The sequence below is a fragment of the Centrocercus urophasianus genome, unplaced genomic scaffold (genome assembly GCF_019232065.1).
Source record: "Centrocercus urophasianus isolate 14NV4802_14NV808 unplaced genomic scaffold, USGS_Curo_1.0 seq_13, whole genome shotgun sequence".
Taxonomy (NCBI): Eukaryota; Metazoa; Chordata; class Aves; order Galliformes; family Phasianidae; genus Centrocercus; species Centrocercus urophasianus.
In genome coordinates this window covers 12,342,516-12,367,461 of record NW_024884475.1, presented here as the reverse complement: position 1 = coordinate 12,367,461, position 24,946 = coordinate 12,342,516, and positions in this window count along the sequence as shown.

Here is a 24,946-nt window from a genome sequence, read left to right as displayed (position 1 = left end):
GAAAAGCTCTGCACATATTCTGCCATTGGGTCACAGAGTATTATATTAGGTATCTAAACTGCTGCACATTGGTTTGAAAATTCTCTCTTCACTTTGCTCTGATCCGCTGATCCTGTGGTGTTCAGTCACCAGAGTAAAATAAAAATCACAGTATTAACAACAGTAAGTAAGTAAGTAATAACAGCCTTGCATACTGATAGAATATCATGATGTAAGTTTTTGGAGCTCTTTCTGATTGATGATGAAAAGCATCTTCTTCAACTACTTCCATAAGGAAATAGTTTCCTATTTTCCAAACACATCCTTTCCAAACACAAGGGATCTGAAGTAGTATAGTATAATGGAGGGAAAAAAAACCCACAACTTTCTGAACTTCACAAAACTGCGTGTGATTTATTATGGTGTATATCAAAGGATGTCAGGGGAAAAAGTGTAAATGAGACTATATTAACTGAAACTCAAAGGTAGAAGAATAAAGAAAAAAAGATAAAAAGAGGTACCCAAACTGATAAAGAGTTGCCAGGGCAGTAAAAGAAAAACAGCACTTGCAATCTATTAGGTGATTAAGTTCAGATACTACTCTTTAGGGAGAATCCAGATTTAATCTTCCATTGAAAGTTCACATCAAGAATAAAAATACAACCTCTTAAGACTCAAAAATTATTAATGTCATTGCTTCATTATTATTAATACTACTAGTAATGGCAATATTAATGACTTGTTCACCTGTGTAATTGAACAGGAAGTACCCCTTTTAATGTCAGTGAAGCTGCTTCATTTTTCAAAGGTTGTCATGTGATGTTAAACTTTTTACAGACTTGTCCATATTTTATACCAAAGTCTTGCAAGAAAAAGCAAACATAGATATGTAGAGAAGAAAGTATTGTTAGTCCAATTCATATTTTAGCACCTAATCAAAACACAACAGACAGGTGTTTTTTGTCCAGGTACACTAACACCTACATGTATGGTCTGAATTATTTATTACAAAATAACCTTCTAAATGCTATGGAAAATTATATGTAAACTTCCTAGTATGTGTTCCCTTCCTCTGATGCTTCTCTTGCCCTAAATGCTTCTCTAGATCGATGATGAAAGCTAGTGTCCCTTACAACAGCTCAAAAGCAACCTGAAGTCATAACAGGAAAGGCTGATGTTTGTTACAATTTCTAACTACACATTTCTAAAACAAGTTAAATAGCTCAAGCTTGCGCTGGCAAGTTCTAACACCTCTTACTGTTAGGTCAATAAAAAGCCTTTGGCAAAAATTCTTACAGGGCTACATATATGAATATTTAGACATGCGTATTGAGTGCAGAAGAGAAAGGTACATACACAAACACAGTTTCTATAAGAATCTAGCCTAATGCCAAGAATGCGTGAAACCTAAATGGAATGAAGTAAAAATTGAGGTGTACAAATCTGCTACCTTATTGAATACCCAAAGCATAGGCATAGTCACATCCATTTCTCCATTGAGATACATGATTTCTTGAATTAGTATCTGTTACTTCAGTATAAATATGGGTTGATATTTATAAGTATCGATTATGCAGATTAGAATAACTTCTGAAGTCAGGTGTTTTTGTTAGTAAAAGATAATGTGCTTTTTAATTATTCAGGTCTTAAAATTTATCAGCTGAAGGTACGCAAAGAAATGGAAGAATAGATAGTCAGAATTTTGAGAAGTCTAGGAGTCAATATTTGGGAAATTCCAATATCTTGAGCAACAAATAGAGCTTTTTCATAGGACTGTATTGACAGAAATAAATTATGTGCAGGAAGGGTTAGTAACTAGTACAGCCAGAAAGATTTGATAACGTAGTTTAATCTATTTACAAATAGTTTAAAAAGGGGAGTGAATAACAGATTTTGCAAAGATAAAGATTTGCATTGATTGGTTTTAGACAAGTTAAAACTGATGAAAATTTAGATGTCTTTAAAACAATAGCCAAAAATAACAATAAAGATTCAAGGTCAAATTACCACAGAATTGGATGGTATAATAAATGATCCTTTATACGATAAAAATTGTATTTTAGTTTCCTGGTCAGATTTAAGAGAAAAATTTAAGTAGAGCTGTATACTATATAATTGTCCCTCACATCTCTCACACAATATATAGACAGTTAGATTAAAAAAAAAAAAAATACTCAAATAGATGGTCAACTCATCAGAACTGATGAATACACTCCAGTGTAAGCATTACAAATATGAAACCTAAAGAAATATTCAGAGGAAATGTACAGCTTACTACTCCAATCATTTAAATATATTTAATTTTTGCTATTGAAAGTGAGTACAAGTTTCCATACAAGCGTATGGAAATCGGCATTATTCAGTCTCTTGGACAGAATTTAAATAACTAACAAAAAAGTAGCCAAGAATGTAGTCACAGGACAGTTATTTAAAGACTAGTCTAGAGTACTCATGTGAATAAGACATTTGATATAAAAAGTTGGCAAGCCATTCTGTTATTTGTACTGGAAGTTGAGTAGTAAATTCTAAGGTTGTTAAAATATTGAATTTAAAATATATTAGTTATAGATAGCCATTCTGTAAACTTAATTTATTGCTGTTTGCCAAATTCCTTGAGCTACATCAAGGCCAAATCTCAACTTCAGGCTTGACGTGTTAGAGTCATAACTGCTTGAGCAGTATTATGAAATAGAGGGCTAAGAATGTTTGTATGGTGTTGTAGCTGCTTGTGTTTTCTATTTCCAATTGCATCTCAAAAAATGAGGCTAGTGCCTTATTCAGGTGTAGAATAATGTGTTGGATTGACATAACTCAGATTTCAATCCAGCTATTCTTAAATAGTTGATAGGAACAGCATTTTGTTTTCAGATTACCAACATTTTATGAAAAGTATTCTCACAATTAAATCAGATTTTAGAAAACACCCACAGCAGTTTCAAATTGTCTGCAGCTCCTTTTCACCCTCCATCTCATTTCTTGATTTGCAAATAGCAAGATATCATGTAATCCCTTCACAGCAGCAGCCTTGCAGAGTACGTTTTGTCAAATAACAAATTGCTACTTTAGTTTTTTGAGTTTGAGAAATGTGCTGTTTACGGTATTTTGATTAAGGTTCAATTCTGTCATACACAACACATACATGAACAGAATAAAAAACTTGCCCTTGCAGAGAAGGTAGCCATAGCATACTAAATTGTATTAGGAAGATCATAGCCAAAAAGTCAGGTGAATTATCAGTTATTTGACATTTATCTGACACTTGTGAGTCAAAATCTGAATTATCATGTCCATTTGGGTTTTCTCTTAGGCAAGGAAATTGGTTATGTGCTACACATACATGAGAAAGCCGCTCCTGAAGCACAGAGCCTGTGGAAAAGCTGAAAGTGCTGTGTTTCTTCAGATTTAAGAAGAGACTTGGAGAAGATATTGCTGCACACAGCTACCTAATGGGAAGAAATAAAGAAGGTAGAGAAGCAGTCCTCTCCCAAAAGTATACAGAAAAAAGACAAGCAGAAATAGACACCTACTTGAAAGATAATCTTATTATTAGAAATTGTTATAAAGAGCCCAGAAAGAACTATAAGCTTCTCAACTGCTTTTTCTTCAATACATAAAAAAGAACTACTGTTTCATTATTTAAATTCTTCTAAAGATCCCATTTTTACATTGAGAGATGAGTACTCTACAAAATATCCCAGATAACTACCTATGTGAAGATGAATGATTTTGAGAAGTTACAAGTTAATGATTGTTGAAGAGCATGAATTTTCAAGTGCTTCAATAAGACAAATGAAAAGATAAGATCCAACAGGGATGAAGCTGCAATAGCCTCAACTGGAAGCAATAAGCATATCCTAGGAGGAATGAACTGCCTTGATAAAAGCAGCACAAATTGAGATCTGGAAAATTACACGTGAAATAAAAACAGTCTTCAGTTTAATGTTATAAAATGCCTTGTATTGCTGGGGACTCAGGAAGGATAACATTCCTTTGCTTTAAAAGAACCATCTCAATAAGCATTTTGTCAAGCTGTTCTTGATAATAAAACAAAATGTTAAGAACTACACACAAAGACTTATCTCAAGGCTAGCTTTCTTCCTTTCACTGGATCTAGAAAACTTTACAACATATTCTTTCTTTCTTTGAAACTGAAGACACTGAGACATGAACTGCTAAAGACCTAGTAAGACACCAATTTATCTTGGACTTAGAACAGACTCTGTGTATTGGTTCATTGTCCAAACCACTAACACTTTTTCCAATTGACTGAAAAGTGCATTCTGTGCATTACAGTGAACAGATATATAATTTTTCTTATTTAAAATAATGGTTTTTTTCCCCCTTTAGGGAGGAATATCCATGTCCCCAGTCTATGTTCTATGCAAGCCAGCTGAGCACATCTTTATTGAGTCTTCTAATATTCGTGTAATCCTTAAGCATGTCCTTCAGACTTTTCCATTTGTATAAGAAGCCACAGTATTTCACAGTTTGTCCTGTCAGCCTTCTTGAGGCTTGCTCCATATCTCAGCAAGAGTTTATATTCCCAAAGGAAACAATTATTACTCTTCTGATTTGTCACTGCATAGAGGAAAGTCTACATATCAGTGTAGTTTTATTTTATTTTTTTGGCTGAGAATGGACTTTTTCCCACTTTACAATTAATTTTAAACTAGAAAAGTCAACAGAATTATGTTTGTCTCAATCCTTAATGGTAGGACATTAGAAGTATAGATCATATTGAATTAATTTGTTTATTCAGTAAAAGAAAGCAGTACATAGTGTAATTCAAGCAGTGTTCATATTCAATTTCACCTGCAAAAATATACTATTAGTATTCAGTTTTGACATCTTTTTATGAAAAATTGAATAACTTGTTACAACAATTAAATTAAATACATGTGCTTAAAAGGACACTACATCTATTATGTGACAGAAAACATGATTAACTAGAGTTCTGTCATTGTAGGCAATGACACCAACACTGACTGAAGTTTCTGACAGGTAGGTGTTACCTTGGACTCCCCTTTGAGGAACTGTGCTTTAAGTCTAGATCTATCCAAAGTAAATTTAATTACTAAAACAAATTGCACAGCTAGAATCAGAGAACTATTAGAATACACTGAGTTTGATGGATTCTTGTAGGAATTAAATATCTGAGACAGATCTTCAAGTTTCATTTCTATAAGGAAAGGAAGCCCTGATGCACACATCGTAAACTGGCCATCTACCTACTATAGATGATGTTATTAGCAACAATAATGAAGATCAAAAAGCATCCCTTGTATACCCCCTAAAGGGATTAAATCCACCCTGCTGTAGAGGATAAGAACAAAGTTAATGTACCACGTAATCCTTGCATGAGTCCAAAAAACTGTGTTATTTGAGTTGCCTTTCAGTCATGAGGACAAAAAAAAGCAAGGATATATCTTTTGGAACAAATTTCTCTCTTTGAATTGATTTGGCACACATGCTTAGAATAAGGGAGAGCACACAACATTCATCCTGACAATTGTGTTGCCATATATAACAGAGCAGATAAAATACAGAAGATCCCTGTGAAGGTCAGTTTCTTCCACCAACCTTTCTTTCTTAGGTCTAGATATACAGACTCTATTTAGTCAGCATTTTGCACAGGTACGTGCTTACGATCATGATTTAAAACCATACACAATTACACTTTTGTCATCCCTGAGCTTGACCCTGATATCCTAACTAATCCTAACTAGAAAAACCAGCTAGTACCACTCTTTGATCCCACTGCTGAACCAGAGCTCGAGTTCAACAGTCCATTGGTTTTGTGCAGTGCACAGTCCAGAGACTTATAAATCCTTCTGTACCTCAAATGCCCCGTTTATCTAAAAGATACCTCACTGCTTGTGTCCCCATAAAGGCCCAAAGTATATAGTAAAAATGACAGTCAAAACACATCCTTTCCTTACGTTCCACTGGACAATGTGTTTTATGACTGCAAAACTAGAATACATGGAATCCCCTCTCCATTACTTGGAATGAGACCTTACAAGGCTTGAACAATCTCTACCAAATAAAGCCTTTCAGCTGGACTGCACTAAGTTTTTGCCACGTTGTAGCACAAGCACAGGTTCTATCACAGCAAGTATTCATAACTAAGTGTAGCTTAAACTATAGGTTGGAATACCAGGAAAACTAGTAGTTTTTTCCCCTAACACAAACAACTCACAGAGTGAAAACATGGAATACTACCATCTAAATATGTAACTATCAGATTATGGAGCAGTTTACAATTAAGCAATAGCCAGTCATCAGATTTCACATACAATAATGCAGTTCTATGTCAATTTCAATACAACTCCACCAATTAGTTTTGCCTTGCAGTATGGTCATACACTGTTCCCCTTCAGTAATTGGCCAAGAGAAATCCAAGGAAATTGTTTTTGTTTTTTGGTAAGGACGTGATAATCTGTTAGATATTACCTCAAACTGTACATCAACTGAATGAATAACCCAAAATAAATGGAAATATAGTTTAATGGAAGTGTCATATTTTAGATTAAAAATAGGGACAAAAACATACTAAATTTTCATATATTTACGTTAAGAGGTGAAGAGAACCATAAGGCAGGTGCATGCACAAAAATACATGCACAATTGCACAGTTTATACAAGTCATTATTATGATTGCAGATGCAAATGATGAATCAGATGTTTAACTGTTCATTTACTCATGTAAGTACTGTTTTCCCAAGCAATGACATTGTATATATGTAAATTGAGAATCAATCTGATTTGTTAGTGCTATACTCACTTTGTGCAAGGGTAAATAACTACTAGAGATGAAAGGAAACAGAAAATTGTGGCTGCAGAGTTGAATGGCATTAATTATTGGTGGCACTGCAGCTCACTGTATTGCAAAACCTCTTCCTGATTAGATGCACATTCAATAGGAGAGATGACTAGGGGAAAAAAAAGAAATGCAAAAGCCATGAAGGCTGCAACAAGAAATATAGCTTCTGTAAAGACAGTAGATGTCCATTACCGTGGTTTGGAATCTCTCTGACAGGAAGATCTCTTCCGGGATATAAACTACTTCCATTACATTGATTATTTTTTTTTCTGTCAGGAACATATGTATTGATGTATACCATTTGTTTCAGTAGGAGACTGCTAGTGAGACAGCAATAACTTGCAATCTAAGACAACACAAGCAGAGATGCCTCTTACATTTAAGATGTGCTTTTCAATCAAAATGAAAGGCATATTCAGCTACACAAAAAATCATGCTATTCCAAATGAAAGCTATAAAGATTTCAATGAAATTTGTCTCCAGGTTTTCATGTATTTCTTGAATTCCTCCACGTGCCTTTCTTCTGGGAGCTTCTTCAGGTGTGGCTGTGATTTTTTCTTGTCTCAAAATTCTGATTTAATCCTAATCCAAACCTTCACATGAATACATATCTTGAACTTAGAGTTTGCGACTTAGCCAAAAATCCTAGCCACAGCAAGGTGAACATGTTCTCAGACGATTTCTCTGAAACTTGCTGCTCACTTTTGCAGCCCCTTTCCAGCTCTGTTTGAGTTAGGCTCTAGAATTCTTCTTACTCCCAACTGTAAGTAAAGAACAGTATTAACTTTAGTTCAGGAGCTGCAACAGAGACAAGGCTTAGCACAACAGTTGGAATTAGGACCCTTAAGTCACACTCAGAACCAGAAAATTAGGCTGAGAAAAATTTGAACTGAAAAATCACTAGAGACTTTGGGCTAATGCTCAGTCTAGGGCTAATGATTTGACTAAGTCAAATTGCAGGGGTTGGAAGGGACCTCAAGAGATTGAGTGCAATCCCCCACTAAAGCTGGTTTCCCTACAATTGGTCACACAGGCGGGTGTCCAGACAGGTCTTGAATATCTTCATAGAAGGAGACTCCACAACCTCTCCGGGCAAACTGTCCCAGTGCTCTGGCACTCTTACCATAAAGAACTTCTTCTGCATATTATTACAGAATTCCCTAAGTCCCAGGTCATTACTCCTTGTCCTATTGCTATGCACCACCAAGAAAAAAAGCTAAGGTTTGCTTGGGGAAAAGACAGAGGTTAGAGCTCCATGTAGGGCTGGAAAGAGGCTGAAGGAGAAAGGATTAAGCTACTGGAAGAAATCTCCAAGAATACTTTCATCATGCACAGGGTTGAGTGATGGTCTGAAAATCAGCCAAGGCAACAACCTAAGTATATTGTCAAACTGGGAGAAGGAATGAAACTGCAGCTAGAACCCTGAAGGACTGAAAAAGCAGGGGACTACCGGGACAACTTCAGGCTGGGAGCCACTGGTTGCATGCTCAGTGTGGGTCTAGGGTAGGATTAGGGTTGCAAGAAGGCTGAATGTTAGACCTGCAGTTGATGAGCACCTGGAAAGGTGTTGAGAGAAAGGTGCAGATTGCTAAAAGATATCCTTTGTGACATGCTGTGACATGAGAACAGGAGAAATAAAAATTATTATGACTTTTAATCACATAATTCCAGTAACAGTTTCCAGTCTAGCATAGGGAGACATTTTAACATGAAAAGCATGTAATGAGGATGAACTAGAATTTTTTAGCATAGTAACACAGGGAATAAGTAGAGCAATGGGTTTTGGGAATATGAAGAGAGAAAAGAGTAAAAAGACAATTTAGGTTAAATCTCAATGAAAACTCCCTCATATTAGCATCCATTAATCAATTACATGGGTGGAAGTGTTCCTTCTTGTGAAATTGAGTAAAACAGGGTGTTAAAAATTAAACTTTTGTCAGGGAATATAGAAAATGGCTTAATAAGCCTTTCCATCCGTCACTTCTCTTTAGATAACACAATGTTTTCCCCCATTCAACTTGTTAAAAATACTGTGTTTGGATTTTTAGGCTAAAAAGCTAGATATCATTCTGTAAGGAATGTAATTGAGACTTTGTTTTCTAGTGGCTTTAATAGGTGTTGCAGATTACTTCCCTGGCTCAATAATTTACTATTTTTATTTTCCCCAATTCTCCATCTACAATTTTGAGGCTTTTGTAGCAGTAAGGATATTTCTCACTGAATAAATTTCAAGATGGAAAAACTTAAAATATTAGGAATGGGAAGCCCTAAACAAATCAAATTCTGAGCAAAGAAGGAAGAAATCAATCTCAAGGGAAATCTAAGTAGGATTTCAATGCCATCAGGACTATTAGAATTATTATTTTCAGAATTAATTTTATATAATGATAAATTATGCAGGAAATAATTTTTCTATTTCATGTAAATTTGCAGTATTAATTGTGGGTGTCTTTCTATGCATTCACATGGTTCTAAATACCTGCTATTTAGATTGTTATCACCCAGCATCATTTAATTCTACAAGATTAAAAAAAACTTTAGACATTGCCTGTATTTTGTCCATCTGCTGGACTCATCTCAAAAGGTTTCAGGCCTCGCATGGCACATACGGAATACAAGCATTGTGTCAGCACAATGAGACCAAAAGTACATGACTCCTTTACAGACTGCTCGATAACAGCTTTGCCAAAGTTCTGCTGACCCTTCTGGACAAAACATCTATTACAGAGCTTTGCAGCTGTGAGCAGCAGGAATCAACACAGCCAAGAAGCTGAAATTTAATACTGCAGCTTAGTGAGAGAGAACTGGAAGAGAACTAGTCCAAGTGTCACTGACTGAGGATCACCTCTTTATCATCTCCGTTTTCCTACTTTTCTGTTGTTGCTTTTGATTTGCATTAGTACATCCATTACTATGCCTGTCCAATACTTAATAAACTAGCATAGAGCAGTTGTCCTGATCAAGGCATGCTCCTGTCAGTGCTAAAAGCATCACAAACGGAAATCCCCAAAAGGAAGGAAGACATTGTGTCATAGTGAAAACTGTATAGGTAGTAAGGGGAAAAGTATTGTGTGGGCAACCTGCAGCAGTAGAAATGACAGCCTAATCACTGGATATCATTACCTACCTAGAAACACCACCTCCACACAATTTTACTTTTTCTAGATGGACTAGAACTGAAGGGGAAGGTTTATTCTCTTTGTCCTTTTTTTTTTTTTTTTTTTTATTTTAAGGGGGAAGGGGGAGAGAGGGAGTTCTTTTTCTCCTGAAAGTTGCATTAGTCAGCTTATGTTCTCAGCTACAGGCCTTGCTAATTAATCTTTCTGCAGATAAACCTATCTCAACATTACTCATGTAACAGATTATTTCCTTGATCAAGCATTGATGCATGGGACCTCATATGATACTGTATGTGTCCAGGCGCAAACTGTGGTAGCATTCCTCATTTCCTCAGCAGCTTATTTCTGGGCTCCTCCTGCCCTTCTCTATTAGTAGCACATCTTTCAGGATTCAACCCTGTCTGATAGTTGCACAGGCACTTTCATTCTTTGCTCAAAGATCCTGTGAACATCACAAAAATCCAGAATTCCCACAGTAAGTCAGGTACAGGGAATGGGGAGTTAAACTTCTGCGTCACTCTTCTGCATCCACCACAATTTCTGCTTAAAACATAATTCGGAATTTTTTTTTTTTTTTTTTTTGCCTCTTTATACCTACAATTAAATGGGGGCAGTCATTAATTTCTTTGAAATCTCATTCATCTCTGCATTTTAGCTTTTGCTAGAGGGGACTTATTTCCTTTGTTGAATTGGCATGCTGAGTGGCATCCCCCTGCAAAAATGGAGTGAGGATCTCCTATGTGCTGTTGTATTACAAAAGGTAATAACATTACCATGGTCATCACATCTGCACATGACTACATATGTGCTAATGAACACTGTAAGATATCATTACAGAACTCTACATATTTGTTCTCAGGTTTCACACAGTTGGAAAAAAATACATCCATATTCATTATAAACTCCAAACAGTGAATTAAGTAATTCAAGAATTACATTTCCTAGGTTAGATCAGCCTGATTTTTCTTCTATCACAATGACAGAATTATATCACTGAAAGTACACAAGAAAAGAGGTTATTTCTTCTGTTTCCTTGAAGCAGTGAATGGAAAAACGAGCTGAAAATTGAAGCAGCTGTTGCCATAGTTGTGCATTAGTCTGCAGAGAATCTTTCTGCCAATTACTTTTTTCTCCTGCCTGTATGACATGTTCCAAAACTGTCTTATTGCAGACTGTATATCTGCCAGAGTCACTCATGAATACTAGAGTACCACAGAAGTCTTTATGAGAGCTGCTCTGAAAGTAATGTCACCTGTTTTGTTGTGTGTTTTTTGTTTCATTTTTAATTTTTTTTTTTTTTTATGTTGGCCTGTGGCATCAGGGGCAGATGCTGGTGGTATGGCAGCAGAGGTTGAACCTTTCCACCAATATTCCACTAGATTTTGCTGCTGTGCAAAATAAGGCAGCAGAGGGGCACTGACAAAATGGCATCTGACACAATAGTTTATATGAAGCAAAGGTGTCACTGAATTATTCCATGCGGAAACAATGGCATGCTGATATTCATTGATGCTTGCAAATGTTTGTGGACACCAAACAGTGGATGTGAGCACAGTGAAGTGGTGGGGGGGTGCATTTCAGCAGTGGTGATAGCGACACAAAAGACAAGCCAGATTCTGGACAGCCATGTGAGTTTTTATGAGCACAGCACACAGGCTCTTGGTCATCGCCAGCAAAAAAGCACAGCTAGTGGTAGTCACTATGTTGAAAAAAGAGCAAGTTATCAGCTACGAAACACTATCAAATAGTGTTATTGTGTTCTTTGTATCTGTAGCCATTTTCATGGAAATAAATAGATGACATTACTTCCAGGGCAACCTATGTACATGGATTTTCATCTGGTTTAGGAAAACAAGTTTGTTTTGACTGTGGTTTGCTCCCCAGTTGCAGTATGTTAAAATTCAGTGTAGACGTAGGGTCTGAGAAGACTCTTGGGAAATATGAGAGGAGAATGTTTTCTTTTTTGTCCAAGAGATTCCATTTGTGCCAGAAGTAACTGCAGTTGTTCACTTACAGAACAGAAATAATATTCTCAGTAACATGACTAATCCCAGTAAAGATTACTGATTCAGAAGGCAGAATTAGAGGTTGCGCTTGTTAGAGGAGAACCCAATGTGTATGTAACCCAGGTAGGTCAGCATCCCATTCAGTCTATCCTGTACCAATAGCACTGCAGCTATTTAAGGAAGATTTTCACTACAAAGTATTTTCCAGGGCTACGGACAGAATCGCAATACCTATGCTGCCACACCATAGATTTTACTGCAACCAGAGCTGATTATTTCACTTCTAACACATCTATACCAGCTGCAATCACATTTGCTGATACAGCAAGACCTTTAAATATATTTTGAATATTATTAATGTATTGAAATTACATATGTTCATTTACATGAGGAAAAAAATGAAGCCAACTTGCCTATTAGCTTAGCTAGTGCCACAGAGAAAGCACAGTAGAAGAGGCTTTTGTAGCTCTAATCTTATAAATAGGATTGTTTCATACAATAAAATGTTATGAAATAGACTCAGGGCAACAGATTCTACAATGCTGATGAAGAATAACAGGAATTGTGAACCTAACAGCCCAGCAGCTATCGTGTCATTTGAAATTATATAAGGTATACCATATAAATTGAACTAATTCTTGTTCAGAAAATCCTTTTAGAGCTTGCAGCTTTTGTTGTTTTCTCTTGATGCAGCATTTTTGCTCTGAGTTCTGGCAGCGAAGTGAAATTTACTCAAATCCTGATGGCCCTGTGGAGCCGGTGCTTCAGTGAGCAGAATTTGAGCAAATTCTTCTTTGTTGCCAGCACTAGGAGCAGAGTATACAAGATTTCCATGGAGAATGCCGCTTTTAGGAATGCAAGAAAATACAGATCACTAAAGGTAACTTGAAAGGTGGGATAAGAGGTAGAAGAAAGTGGGAAGAAGAAAGAAGAGGAATTGGGACCCAGAGAAAGAAAAGACATCATCAGAACACAAGAAAGGCAAAGAAGTATACTGAACTCCAGTGACTGCAAATTAGGACAGTTCTGCATATCATATTTTTTAACAGGTAGAGCTGAATACCCAACCTATAAACACAGAAAGGCATGGATAATTACTTTTTAAAGAAAAATCCAAATTTTCCCTTTGACTATTTTGGGCAAAAGCACGTCATTTCCTTCCTATCTCCTTCTGGAAATATAGCTGTTACTTTTTCTCACGTTGGCTATGTCTGCAAAAGAGAATCCGTTTCTTTCAAGTGATAACTTGAAGTCTCCTTAGAGTACCCACATAGAATCATAGAATTGAGTTGCAAGAGACCCTGAAAGTTTATCTACTCCAACTTCCCTCCAACAAACAGGGACGTTACAGCTAGAAAAGAAAAAGTATGTAGGGAAGGTACAACTAATAACTGACCACCCGCATAGTAGAAATACTAGAGCACTAAGAAAACAGAAGCCCCATAAAATCTGTTTGTCCAACAAAGTTGTCAGCTGAAGACTTCCATCATCCAAGGTCTCATACCACAAAAAAGAGGGAACAACTCAAAACCAAACCTGCCTGATTCAAAATAAACTAAAATAAGAAAAGCTAAGTACTATTCCCTTCTCAAAAAAAAAATAATAAAAAAAAGATTTGAGTTGATTCTAACATGGGATGTAAACAAGTTCTGCAAGCTCATGAGTTGCTGCAAAATAGCACTGTTGCCCTTTAGCACCTTTCAGCCTGAGGTCTGGTTACAAAACCATTTCCACTTTAGCAGGCTCGCTGTATATTTCTCCACAGTCTGTTGAGAGCAGAGACTTTTCCCTATTTCTTTGGTACATAGAACCTTTCAGTCTATAAAAATAATTGATTGCTTGCCAACACGCATCTAAACCCAAATATTTGTGCAATTCAACATAAATTCACCACCACACCTTGCTGCGCATCTCTGAGCTCTGTGGCCCAATTTTAATGGAATACTTGATGAAGCTGATGTGCATATTTTCATCCCACACATACAAATTTATCACAAGAATGATTGCCTTCAGCAAACAGAATACTGCATGCAACATTACAAATTTAGATATACTTCCCTGAAAAAAATCTCAGGAATGAAATTAAAGAAATAATGACTTCAGGAAAAGAAATCTGCCTGAAATCCAAGCCTCTGAGAAGTGTCCTACCTTTGTGAAAATTAGAATGAAGAGTGGCAGGGGGTGAAGGAAGCAGGGGTGGATGAATAGAATTACTAGGATTATACATAAAATAAATCAATCTTACAACCTGAAAGCACAAAGCATTATACAGCTGGTAGAGTTTTACCTAGCAAGTGGATTAACACAGTTAACAAACAGTGTTTGTTTTTCACTCTAATCTATTTGAGAAGTCAGATCTGATTTGCAATTCTCTCCCTTCTCAAGTTAGTTGAGGATCAATGTTTCTTAATTTTTTCAATTTTCTTGAACTGACTAGATATATTCCCATACGTTCCTGGAGGTTTTAGCTAGCAGTGTCCCGGATGAACCTTATTGTAGGAGGAAGACTATTTCTTTCGGCCCTGTTCTCCAATCACTTTTAATTTATTCCCTAGATGTTTCATTAAGAGGCTACAAGTTCTCAGAACATTAATAGAGGTTTAAATTAGACTAGTCTCCTTCCATTGATCTCAGGTCTCAGCCATTCAGTCTTTTCACCTAACTTGATACATAGTTGTAAATGTACTTTTCACTCATCCTGCTTTGCTTGAATTATTTTTCTTATAGTGAGATAGCACAACACCACAGATTCAAACAAATAAACAAAACATCTGCAGTAACTCAGCAAAACTTACCGAAGTTGGCAGATAAGGCCATTCACAACACCTAGCAATTCCGCGTACACTAGAACATCCTTTATGGTACCAGAAATCAAGGTTAATGCTAGTCTCCACTCTCCTCACATCACTGTATCACCCCTCCTGCCCAACTTCTAAGGCTCAGTTGCAGAACAATGATCTCCTATGGGGCATAAAGCAGAACCACACTCACCCTTCTATCCTGCAAAGGGAAGCAACTTGAGAAGAGTTCCAGTTGGCCATGGCATATACTACACAATGTACTGCCAGGCAGGTCAACACTGTTAAGGGGAAAGCCCAGCATCTGGCACCAGTAAAACAGCAGTTCTGCTCATGTCCCAGCTTGGAGCTGTCAGCTGTGATCTAAGCAGACCCAACATTAAGTCACATCATAGCAAACAAAGCATTTGAGCAAGGGTACAGGATTCAGGGGGAGGGAGGACCTTCCTTCACTTGGAGGCATTTCTAATTCTTTAGTGAACGTGCAGAAACGTCTATCAGGAACACAGCAAGTCTTCATAGGATCCAAGTGATGGAGAAACCTAACTCAAAATAACCTGCTCCAGTGATTATTACTCACCTTGTTTAAAAAGGTGAGCTTATACTTTGAATTTAAGTCACTTCAGCATCCAAAAATTTGTTTTGCCTAGTAAATAAAAAAATAAAAACATTTGCTAACAGACTTCTTCCCTGTGTACATATGTTTATAGCAAGATCTCTTGAACTCTTTGTTCCAAAGTCAAACAGACTGAATTTTAATGTCCTGTGATAGGCAGGATATTTCAGACATTGACTCATGAAAGGCTCAATACAGACATATCTGTATAGGTCTTCCATGTTTTTCAATCTCCTTTAAAGGTGCAAAGACAGTGTTTCATTAATAAACAGTTGATGGAAATGTTTCAAATCAACAGGTTTCCTTTGGAGAATGCCAATTGCCAAAGTCAAACAACAGTAACACGCCTTGCGTATCAGACCTCACAGAAGATGACTGCTTTCCCAAACGCTCAGCTGGTTCACAGGATTAAAACCTACTCAAAAACTCTATTTTTTTAATGGCAAAATGAACTGCAGCATTAACATCAGTCAGAGCTTCCTGTTCTGCTCAAAACTGAGACATGTCTCATTTCTTTGGGGTGAAATTGGTCATTTCTGAGTTTTCTGGACTTCCTGGTTCTCAGCTGGAAGTTTTTCTGGTGTGTATATTCTAAACAGGTTTGACATCTCTGTTGTACTGGTGATTACTGACAGATTTTTCATATTAACACTTGTGACATCAGCTCTTAAAACTGCCCATATAGTTTTTATGCATTCCCAGTTCACCTGAGGATTGTTTGCACCAATGTGCTGAGGACTTGACTAGTTCATTCCAAAGTCAAAATACCTTATTTGAATACACCTAATCAAAGTTTTCCTTATTTTTCACTTATCTTGGATAGAAACAGATTAAGGACTGTATCAACTCTTTGGATAAATGACTTCTGTTCTTCACTAGCTGGTAACAGCTTCTACTAATGGCAAATAAAGATCTCTTTGATGACAAAAGCTGTGGTTACACAGGAATTTATCCTGTGAAAATCTGATCTGTAACATTCTTTCTCCTCGCTTGCTTATATTATTCACCACCACCAGAATAAGCTCATATCACAAGTTAGGTCACACTACTTTGCTGTAAATAAGAAGGTAGGACCAAGTAATCTCACTTTCAGTGTGGTTTAAGCAGCGCTCAAATCACACCTCACCATTATTTTTTTTTTCCTGTAACAGCAATTCATCTTTAATGGCTGCACCTCTGCCTTCCTTTGATATCTTGTTCATATCTTAGCATTGCTCACTCAGTTTTATCCTGAGCATTGAATCAAAGAATGGGCCAAGTTAAAAATAAGTTGGCCCAAAACAAACAAAAATCTGATCTTTTTCATTCTGCAGCTGCACAAGTTTTAGTAGTAACAAAACTGGGAAGAGAAGGAGTGACAAGAATAACCAACCTGAAGAGGGACACCAGAGCTAAGCTCTGTCAATACACAGCTTCTTGTATGGACTTTGTATCATGTCCCACCAGTCACTACACTCTGCCTTATTTTTCCCTGCAATCAATAAGTATCACTAATTGAAATCACTATTTCTAACATATACACTACTCAGGCTATTTTGCAGAGGTTTCCTGTAGTTCCACTTGTGAATAGCTCTGAGTTACCACTGGATATTGGAAAGTTAATTGCTTATGGGTAGATTATATGATCTCTTCTGTGAACAAAGCTGGAAATAGCAAAAATTTGCTTCTTGGTTACGCCAATCATCTTGGGGTCTAGCAAATACTGAAAAGCTTGGGTTTGTTCATGGTAAACAAGTAGCCCATTACCCATCACACCAACATTTTGTTTAGCTGTACTCTATACTACCCCATTACTTCCCCAGCTTGTTGATTCATGGAAAATTAAATTGCTATCCCATCATTTATCTCCTTTTCCTTAAGGAGTCTCAGCAACATTCTCCATTTATTGCAACTGGAACTTTTAGTGAAATCCTTAGTTGGAAAGTTTGATGTTTCATTAACACTTAATGTAACTTTGGACCCACTCTGAAATTAGGAGTGTGATTTAAATGTCTACTGCTTTATGTTTATCCCACATCTTGCTGAGTTATCTCAGCTTCTGTCAAAATCAGTAGGAGTTGAGAGAATTTTGCAGTTGAAGATAGCTTATAAAAATCAACCCCTGACTGATAGGCCTTTTTATTTTGTGATATTCTTTGTGAGAGCCTTAGTGTAACTAATAATTATTATAATCAAAAATCACTCAGGCTGGAAGGGACTTCAGGAGGCATCCTCTCCAGCCTCCTTCTCAAAGATGGGCCATCAAATCAGATCCGGAGATTGGATCAGATCATAATGCTGAACACCAAGTTAGCTCTGATATCTGGTTGATATTTGGTTCTCATAATATTTTCCATAATTCTTTACAAACTGTATATGATATGGTTTCACAACCAGAGCTTGGGTTGTAGAACACTCAGTCACAATATTGAAATATATGATAAATGCAATCAGAAAAAGTAAGAAAATCAGGCATAGATTATTTTTCTCTTCAGCATTATGAGAAAAAAGACAGCCTGACTGACATTAGTATGAATTCCCATGAATTTGGATTTAAATACAAAACCAATATGAACTAATGGCTAACAAGCTGATAATAAGGAAAAACTATATTTGATCATCCTAAAATCCTCTGAACGCAACATCTACATTCATCTGCTTACATTTTTCTTTTCTTTTCCTCTAATCCACTTTAAAAGACAGTTTACTGTAAGAAAAATGGACAATAGAAGACAACCACAAAATTTTTAATACGATTTTCTTACTTTCCTAGTCTTGCCCATTCAACACTAGTCCTAACTCTTGCATGCTTCAGTTCAGTTTCAGCAGATTGCTGTCACTGGACTGAAGCTACCTGGAGTTGCTGTAACAGGGCCAAGTCTAATTCAATCCCCACTAACAAATTAAATGCATGTGGGACCAGTCACTAGCACTGAGGTCACCTGACACAGAATTGCCTTTGTTTCTGCCACTAAACACCATTTTATAGCTGGGTAACAGTATCTTAATTAGCTATTGATAAGGTTCCACAGCCTAAACTACCCTCTGAACAGTTAGCTCCTGACAAACATTTGGGAGAATAAATATGTCTGGGCCAAAAACTTGCCAGGGAATGTTCTGGCAGTGTAACAGTAGATACATTTAAGTTATGTTCCTGAGAACACAACTTGGGAACACACACATACCTGGGAACCTCAGGCAGGTCTGTATTATTAAATTAAGCAGTGCCAAGGAACTGCTGTAAAAGCAGAGAAAAAAAACTGTGGAATATGCTTTCTGCCCATGCTCCTGCTCACTACTTCCAAGCTTTGGCTGAAAATTACTTCAAATTACTGTCTAAATACCTATTGACCAGAAAACATTCCGGAAAACAGGAAATTCTATTTACGTATCAAAGAGAGCTTTCCCATCAGAAGAGTGGTCAAATACCAAACCAGCTTGCCCACAAAACAATGTGTAACCTCCATACTGCTAGACATTCAGAACATGGGTAGACAAACTTGAGAAAACTGATTAGTTAAGACTTCTTCCAGCAGAACTAGACGACCCCTTTCATTCTAAATTGTTCTGCTAGTGCAAGAAAACAAACAGATCTTCCCAGGTCCTTTATCAAGGAGTAGCTGGATCTCAGAAGAAAGCAGCTCTGAACACATGCTTGAGGGTTTGCAAATCTGAGAATTCCTGTTTTGACAATGAGAAAGAAAGTACAGTCCTACACTTTAAGTGACTTGCTTGGCAAGACATGTAATTTTTCTTTTAATAATGAAAATACCATAAAGACATGAGCAAACAAAACTGCAGCCAGTGCAGACAACCAGGTAGTTGCAATACAGCTTACAGATGAAGAAAGTATTCCATGATGTTTGAAATATTTATCTTTCACTTTAACACTATGTATCTTCATTCATAACATAATGAATCATCTTTATCATCATTCATTCATAACATTCACTTACAAGTACACAAACTTCTCGCTTGTTTGGACTGCTATGGAAGCCACTTTTGGGATTAGAGCTCTATAACGCACATGCACATTTCTAAACTAGCCTTCTTATCTTTTCATCCCACCAACTATCCAGCTATTTCCAAATCTCACTTAGAATTAGGCACCCTTCCTTTTTAAAACTTCATTCTTTTCCCTGCCCGCACTCAAATATTTGGGATGGAGTTTTCGTTAGCTTGTTTGTTCCCCATGATATCCTCTAAAATACAATATGGATTCTGCACATTATGCAACTGTCTTTAATAGAGCAAAGAAATAACCCCAGTAGGCTCTGTTTCCAAAGAGTAAGATTGTTCAGAATGGAGCCCATTGTACACATCCCACTCCTCCAGCCCCTGATTTCAACTCATTCCTTTGAGGAAACTAGTTCTGCTGCCACTAAGAATTTTGTCTTTGATCCATGCAGCCAGATATCCATTAACTCACTACATGAGCATTATTTAAAATCATTTTAAAGATGCTAGTACTGAAATTACCCCATCTTGCAAATTTTGGAGTCATTATGCAGTGCTCTGGTGCCAGTACACACAACAGAAGCCCTCTCCCAAGGCTATGATTTGTGCCACTTGACTGTACATTTTTCATTATCATTTATTTTATTAGCAAACCTGGCCCTAAGTGCCAGTCAGTCAGCCTGCATGTAGACAATGTGTTGCTCTCACAAACAAAGAAGTCAGAAGAAGAATTTTAAATGAGCTGTTTCAGAAGTGTTTATCATCTAAACCTACTTCCCAAAGTGCTATTATGATAGTTAGAGTGCATCTACCTACCTGATTTTCTACTTCAGAGCGAATTTCCACCAAGACACACATCTCTCCAGTGGTGATAAACAGCCTTGCACTTGTTTCAGTGCATATCTTATTCATTCAAATCTACACAACAGATTTTTTTTGCCTCCAGTTTGGAACATGGTTTGACTGAAAAGGCTGTGTTTACATGAATCTCTAAACATCTGTTGAAGATTTTCCTCATTCCCAGTCCCAATATATTATAAACTATATGTACACTCTAAGGAAAGTTTATATTATCTTTATGAAAATAATTTTAGAAATGAAAACTTTTCAAGCAAATTCAGGTCATTCCATTTCAAGAAGTAAGCCTGAGGGCAGCAATTGAATCAAATATTGTTTAAGAAGGATATAGGTAGTATTCAGGCCTTAGTACAGAAGTGAACTTCATCTATTATGAAAATATCTCCTGAATCATTGTGAAGTTTGTCTATTAGTAGGCAGATCTAGGTCAAATGCTCCCATGAGCTGGGCTACTAATGAAACGGGTTCAAATCTAGTTGTTTTCATTATACATTTCCATATATTTTTAATGTATATTTATACACTGCCACTAGAAAACTCAGTGTTCTTTCAGCATAGCCATTTTACTAGGAGTACTCATCAAAATGAGATTAAAATGTAGGATTAAGTTCATTTGGCTTCTACTATATCAAAGATCTATTTGGCTTTGGTGGTATTTTTTATTCTTCACCTGAATAAATCTCCCAGCAAGATGACATTCTATTATTTCTGAGAAAGACATTTATGTATTTATTGAGGTATTAAAAAGCAAACTCAAGCAAAACTCTATTTGCTATGAAACAACGATAACAGGAAAAAAGAAGCTCCTATTTCAAGATGCAGCACTGTCATACACCTCAACTGGTATACATCTTCTGTAGGAAGAACCAGGCCAAGAAAAGCTGAATTTGCTGTTGATGGCTAGAGAAAGGATCTCACTATTCCATCTCTTTATTTCTCAGTGGATATGTGAGACAAGATGGTTACCATTATCATGACTTCTCCTCTGTTCTCCTAAGTGCATAAAATTCTTTTATGGCTTTAACTATATGATTTTGATATTTAGTTACTGATTCAACAAAATCACTGCTTTTTCACTTAGCATTTTTTTCATGCTTTTAATAACACCACAACAAAATGATGTATGCAATAGGAAAAGTGATAGCCCATACTACAACAGTGAAGCTCACTGGTGCAAGAAAATCATTACCTGTTCATAGGTGCAATGAAAATCATTTCAGAAGTTATGAAGGGGAAAATGATATCAAAAGTTTATGTTTAAAGTCTATCCAGCCAGTACCATAGCATGGGGGAAAATAAACTATTGTAAACAAGACACAACAGTCAGTCTCAGAGAGGACATTATTATTGCTACCTGTTTTTCTGGGTCCTCCACACAATGGTGAGGAAGACCACCCTAATCCTGATCTCTCGAGTTTCCTATATGCCTCCCCCTTCAGAAAGAGATTCTTTGAGATTGGTTTACTTGTTTCCCATATATTTTTTAATTCAGTTCAAAGGAACACGAGTAAATTTGTTATTAGCATTATAAATAGCTTTATTTGTTTTCTTCACCATAAACACACTCATCAACCCTGTGGTCACTGGCCTCAATTTGGTAACTTATCCGGTTTGGATGTTGCTATGGAAGCCAATATTATTTTCATGTGTATATGACTTTTTGCACTGTGTTTCACAGGTATTTCCTAAAGTATTGCTAGGCCAAGAAAATTTTTTTTACAAACTGATTAAAATAAAGACTACTTTAGTTTGCCACTGATTAATAAATGTTCAGAGTTTATGCCACCTCACAGTTCTAAATCCATGTGATTCTCCACTGGATGGAGATAATGCTAGCTTCAAAATCACTTCACCGCACACATCAAAAAATAAAGAAGTACAGAAGTACCCCATCTTACCATACGATGTTCATTGAGAGAAGTGAACTTGCTAAACAATGAGCAAGGGATTAGATGATAGAATATAAAACACTGAAGAGGAAAGCATGCCAGTATAACAAAGCTACTGTATATTTTCAATGTGTCAGTGCTCTCTCTAGCCCCCAGAAAAATTAGAAATTTGTAGACTACTTTCAGCGATGTACGAAACAGTCTTGAAACAGAGAAACAGAGTCACCAAACATCTAAGAGATAATCATTCAAGTATCATCTCTTTTACTGGCTTTAATTTACTACGGTTTTCACATTTTTCACCTATTCAGTACAGTTCTAGGTAAAAGAACTGGACAAGAGAGTCCACTTCTCCTTTAAAGAAGCCAAAATAGCTTTTGATAACACAGCTTTGACCTTATCCTATTTTTACAGCGTACTTGCTATTTCTCAAGGATTATTCACTACCTATTATTATACTAATAAACTTTACTATCTTTTATAAAGCTGCCAGTGCTTACATGCTTGAATGGCCCTCACAAAAGCAAGCCATAATGACAGAACAAGGTAAACCTAATAAACCATTCTTTGTTCTTAAAGTGTATTTGTGAAAATAGGCCATTACCTTTTATTTATTATTCACATAAATGTATGATGGGATTTGTACCCACTCCATATTAACTGCCTCTGCTTGCAGAGATCATCCAAATTTTTTGTGCCTGCGCTTTGAATCTTTCTCTTTAGTAATAAGGTAAAGAATATACTCAAAAAAATGAATATATTCAAAATTTATCCATCCTTTTTACAATCTCACCAACTGCATGCATAATCTACACATTAAGCTCTCTTGCTAGTTCAATACTTAGGTTGATATTGCCATCTTAAGCCACTTAAGTGTGACAAATAGGAATATTACAGAAGATGAAAAAATGTACCATTTGGACCTCTGAAATACTGTTGAAATTTAAGAGGAATGCCACAAATGCTATAGCTTGCCATCAAACTAATAATAGGCTATTTATGCATGCAAAATACACCAAAAAAGCATAACAGCATAACCAATATAATAAGCAACCATGATATGTCTTTCCAATTTTGTCTTGTTAAGTACTGTCTTTACACAACTATAAATGATTTATTAGCATCTATTTTTATTCCTGTAGATACAGGAGAACAGAGAATCTTCTACTGTTTTTTTTTTGTTTGTTTGTTTTTGTTTTTAAACGTTGACTTTCATTATGTTCAAAGTTCTTTTCTACTTTGGTCTGTTATGTATCTCTGTAATAGCTAAAATCAAAGCTGTTCCTTTGTATGAATCAAACAGATATGAAATACTGGCCTTAAGTCTCCATCCAAGACACAAGACATTAGCTCTTCTAGTTTCACTGGCAAAAATGAAATTTTTAGAAGCAGCAACAAAAAAAAAAAAATCAGAATACAGCTCAAAAGGTATTTAATATTTCACAAAATTTCCTCCGTTTTACAACAACTCAAACCTGTACAAGCACCTGGGAAAACAAGTCAGAGCTATCAGACTAGACATATGCTTGGGCTGCTCCTCAGGAAAGTATGAGATCCTCCACAACTTCAAAAGAATCCTTGAGACATCAAACAATAATACTGAGCTCCAAGGTATACATAATCACATTTACCCTGACTTCCTTATCTCCTGTAAGTCTTCATGCTTCCCCTATCAAAGTACTGGTGCAAGATGAGCTCATAAAGAAGGACACCAAACAACTCTATGCTAGGTTTATTTTGTCTTACTCCTCAGTGTTATCAGTTTTATCTCCAACATTAGTATCTGCATGCCATTATCAGTTGCTGTACTGAAGGCCAGTGTTAAGGAAGGATTAGACATCTTTATTTGAACCAGCACTTTTCAGCAACATCTCATACAATCAAGTCCTGGTACTAAAGACCTCTGATGTAAATTTAAGTAGAACAATCATCAGATTCATGACAAACATTTTTTGCTATCAGAATACTGATAGAACAGAATACGCTCAGGCCATAACTTCATACAACATATTTAATCAAGCAAGTAACAGATTCTAGATTATTCTTGCTCTAAGCTTACAAAAATCTTGTGAAAGTTCAGAGCATACTCCTTTTTGAAAGCATAGTATTGCTCTGGCAGACGAAAAATCTTTTACCAAGAGCAAACTTGGAGTTCTGATGCTCCAGTATTAATATTTTCTTACTCATCTTAGCTCTGTGTGCTTGAATTTCCTTCAGGCATAGCAGTTCATCCTACAATTCATTTCTGTTGAACAACATCAGTACATTTTTGCAGAAAAATTTTTGACTCACAGCACCAAGGATAGAAGGGAATATATGTAGAATCAGATATAACATCAGCCATTCTCTCCCTGGATCTGTTAATTCCACAGACTATAGTTTAGGATATCTTTTTATAGGCCTTGAAATAACAGACAATCTACTTCAAGCTCTAGGAAAGCTTTCCAGTAGTTAACTATCCCAGTTATTAAAAAGTCACCCCCTAAACTCATACATCACAGTCAAATGCCACCCTAAGCTAGTAGATAGTCTCAATTAGATAAACACATCAGTTTCTCACTACCATCTTCATTCGAGAAACACAGTGTTCCTCTTAATTATTTTAAGATACTCTTCTGCATGCTAAGTAGCCTTAAACAGGATCTCAGGCACATATAAATATGCTCATTATTATAGAACAGCAATATTACTTTTAAATGATTTTGGTTAGTAAGCACAGAAAGTGTTCTCCATTGTTCTTAAATGGAGAGCAAAAAATATCATCATTTCCTCTGAAACCCAGAGCTATTTCTTACTCAACTCTAATTACAGGTAGACAGCAGGGAACAGAGAGCTGTTCTGCCATTTTTTGTCAGTAACTGCTTACCCAAATGTTGGTGCAGTGTCATAATTTGCACATGAATTATTTAGGTTCCTATTATT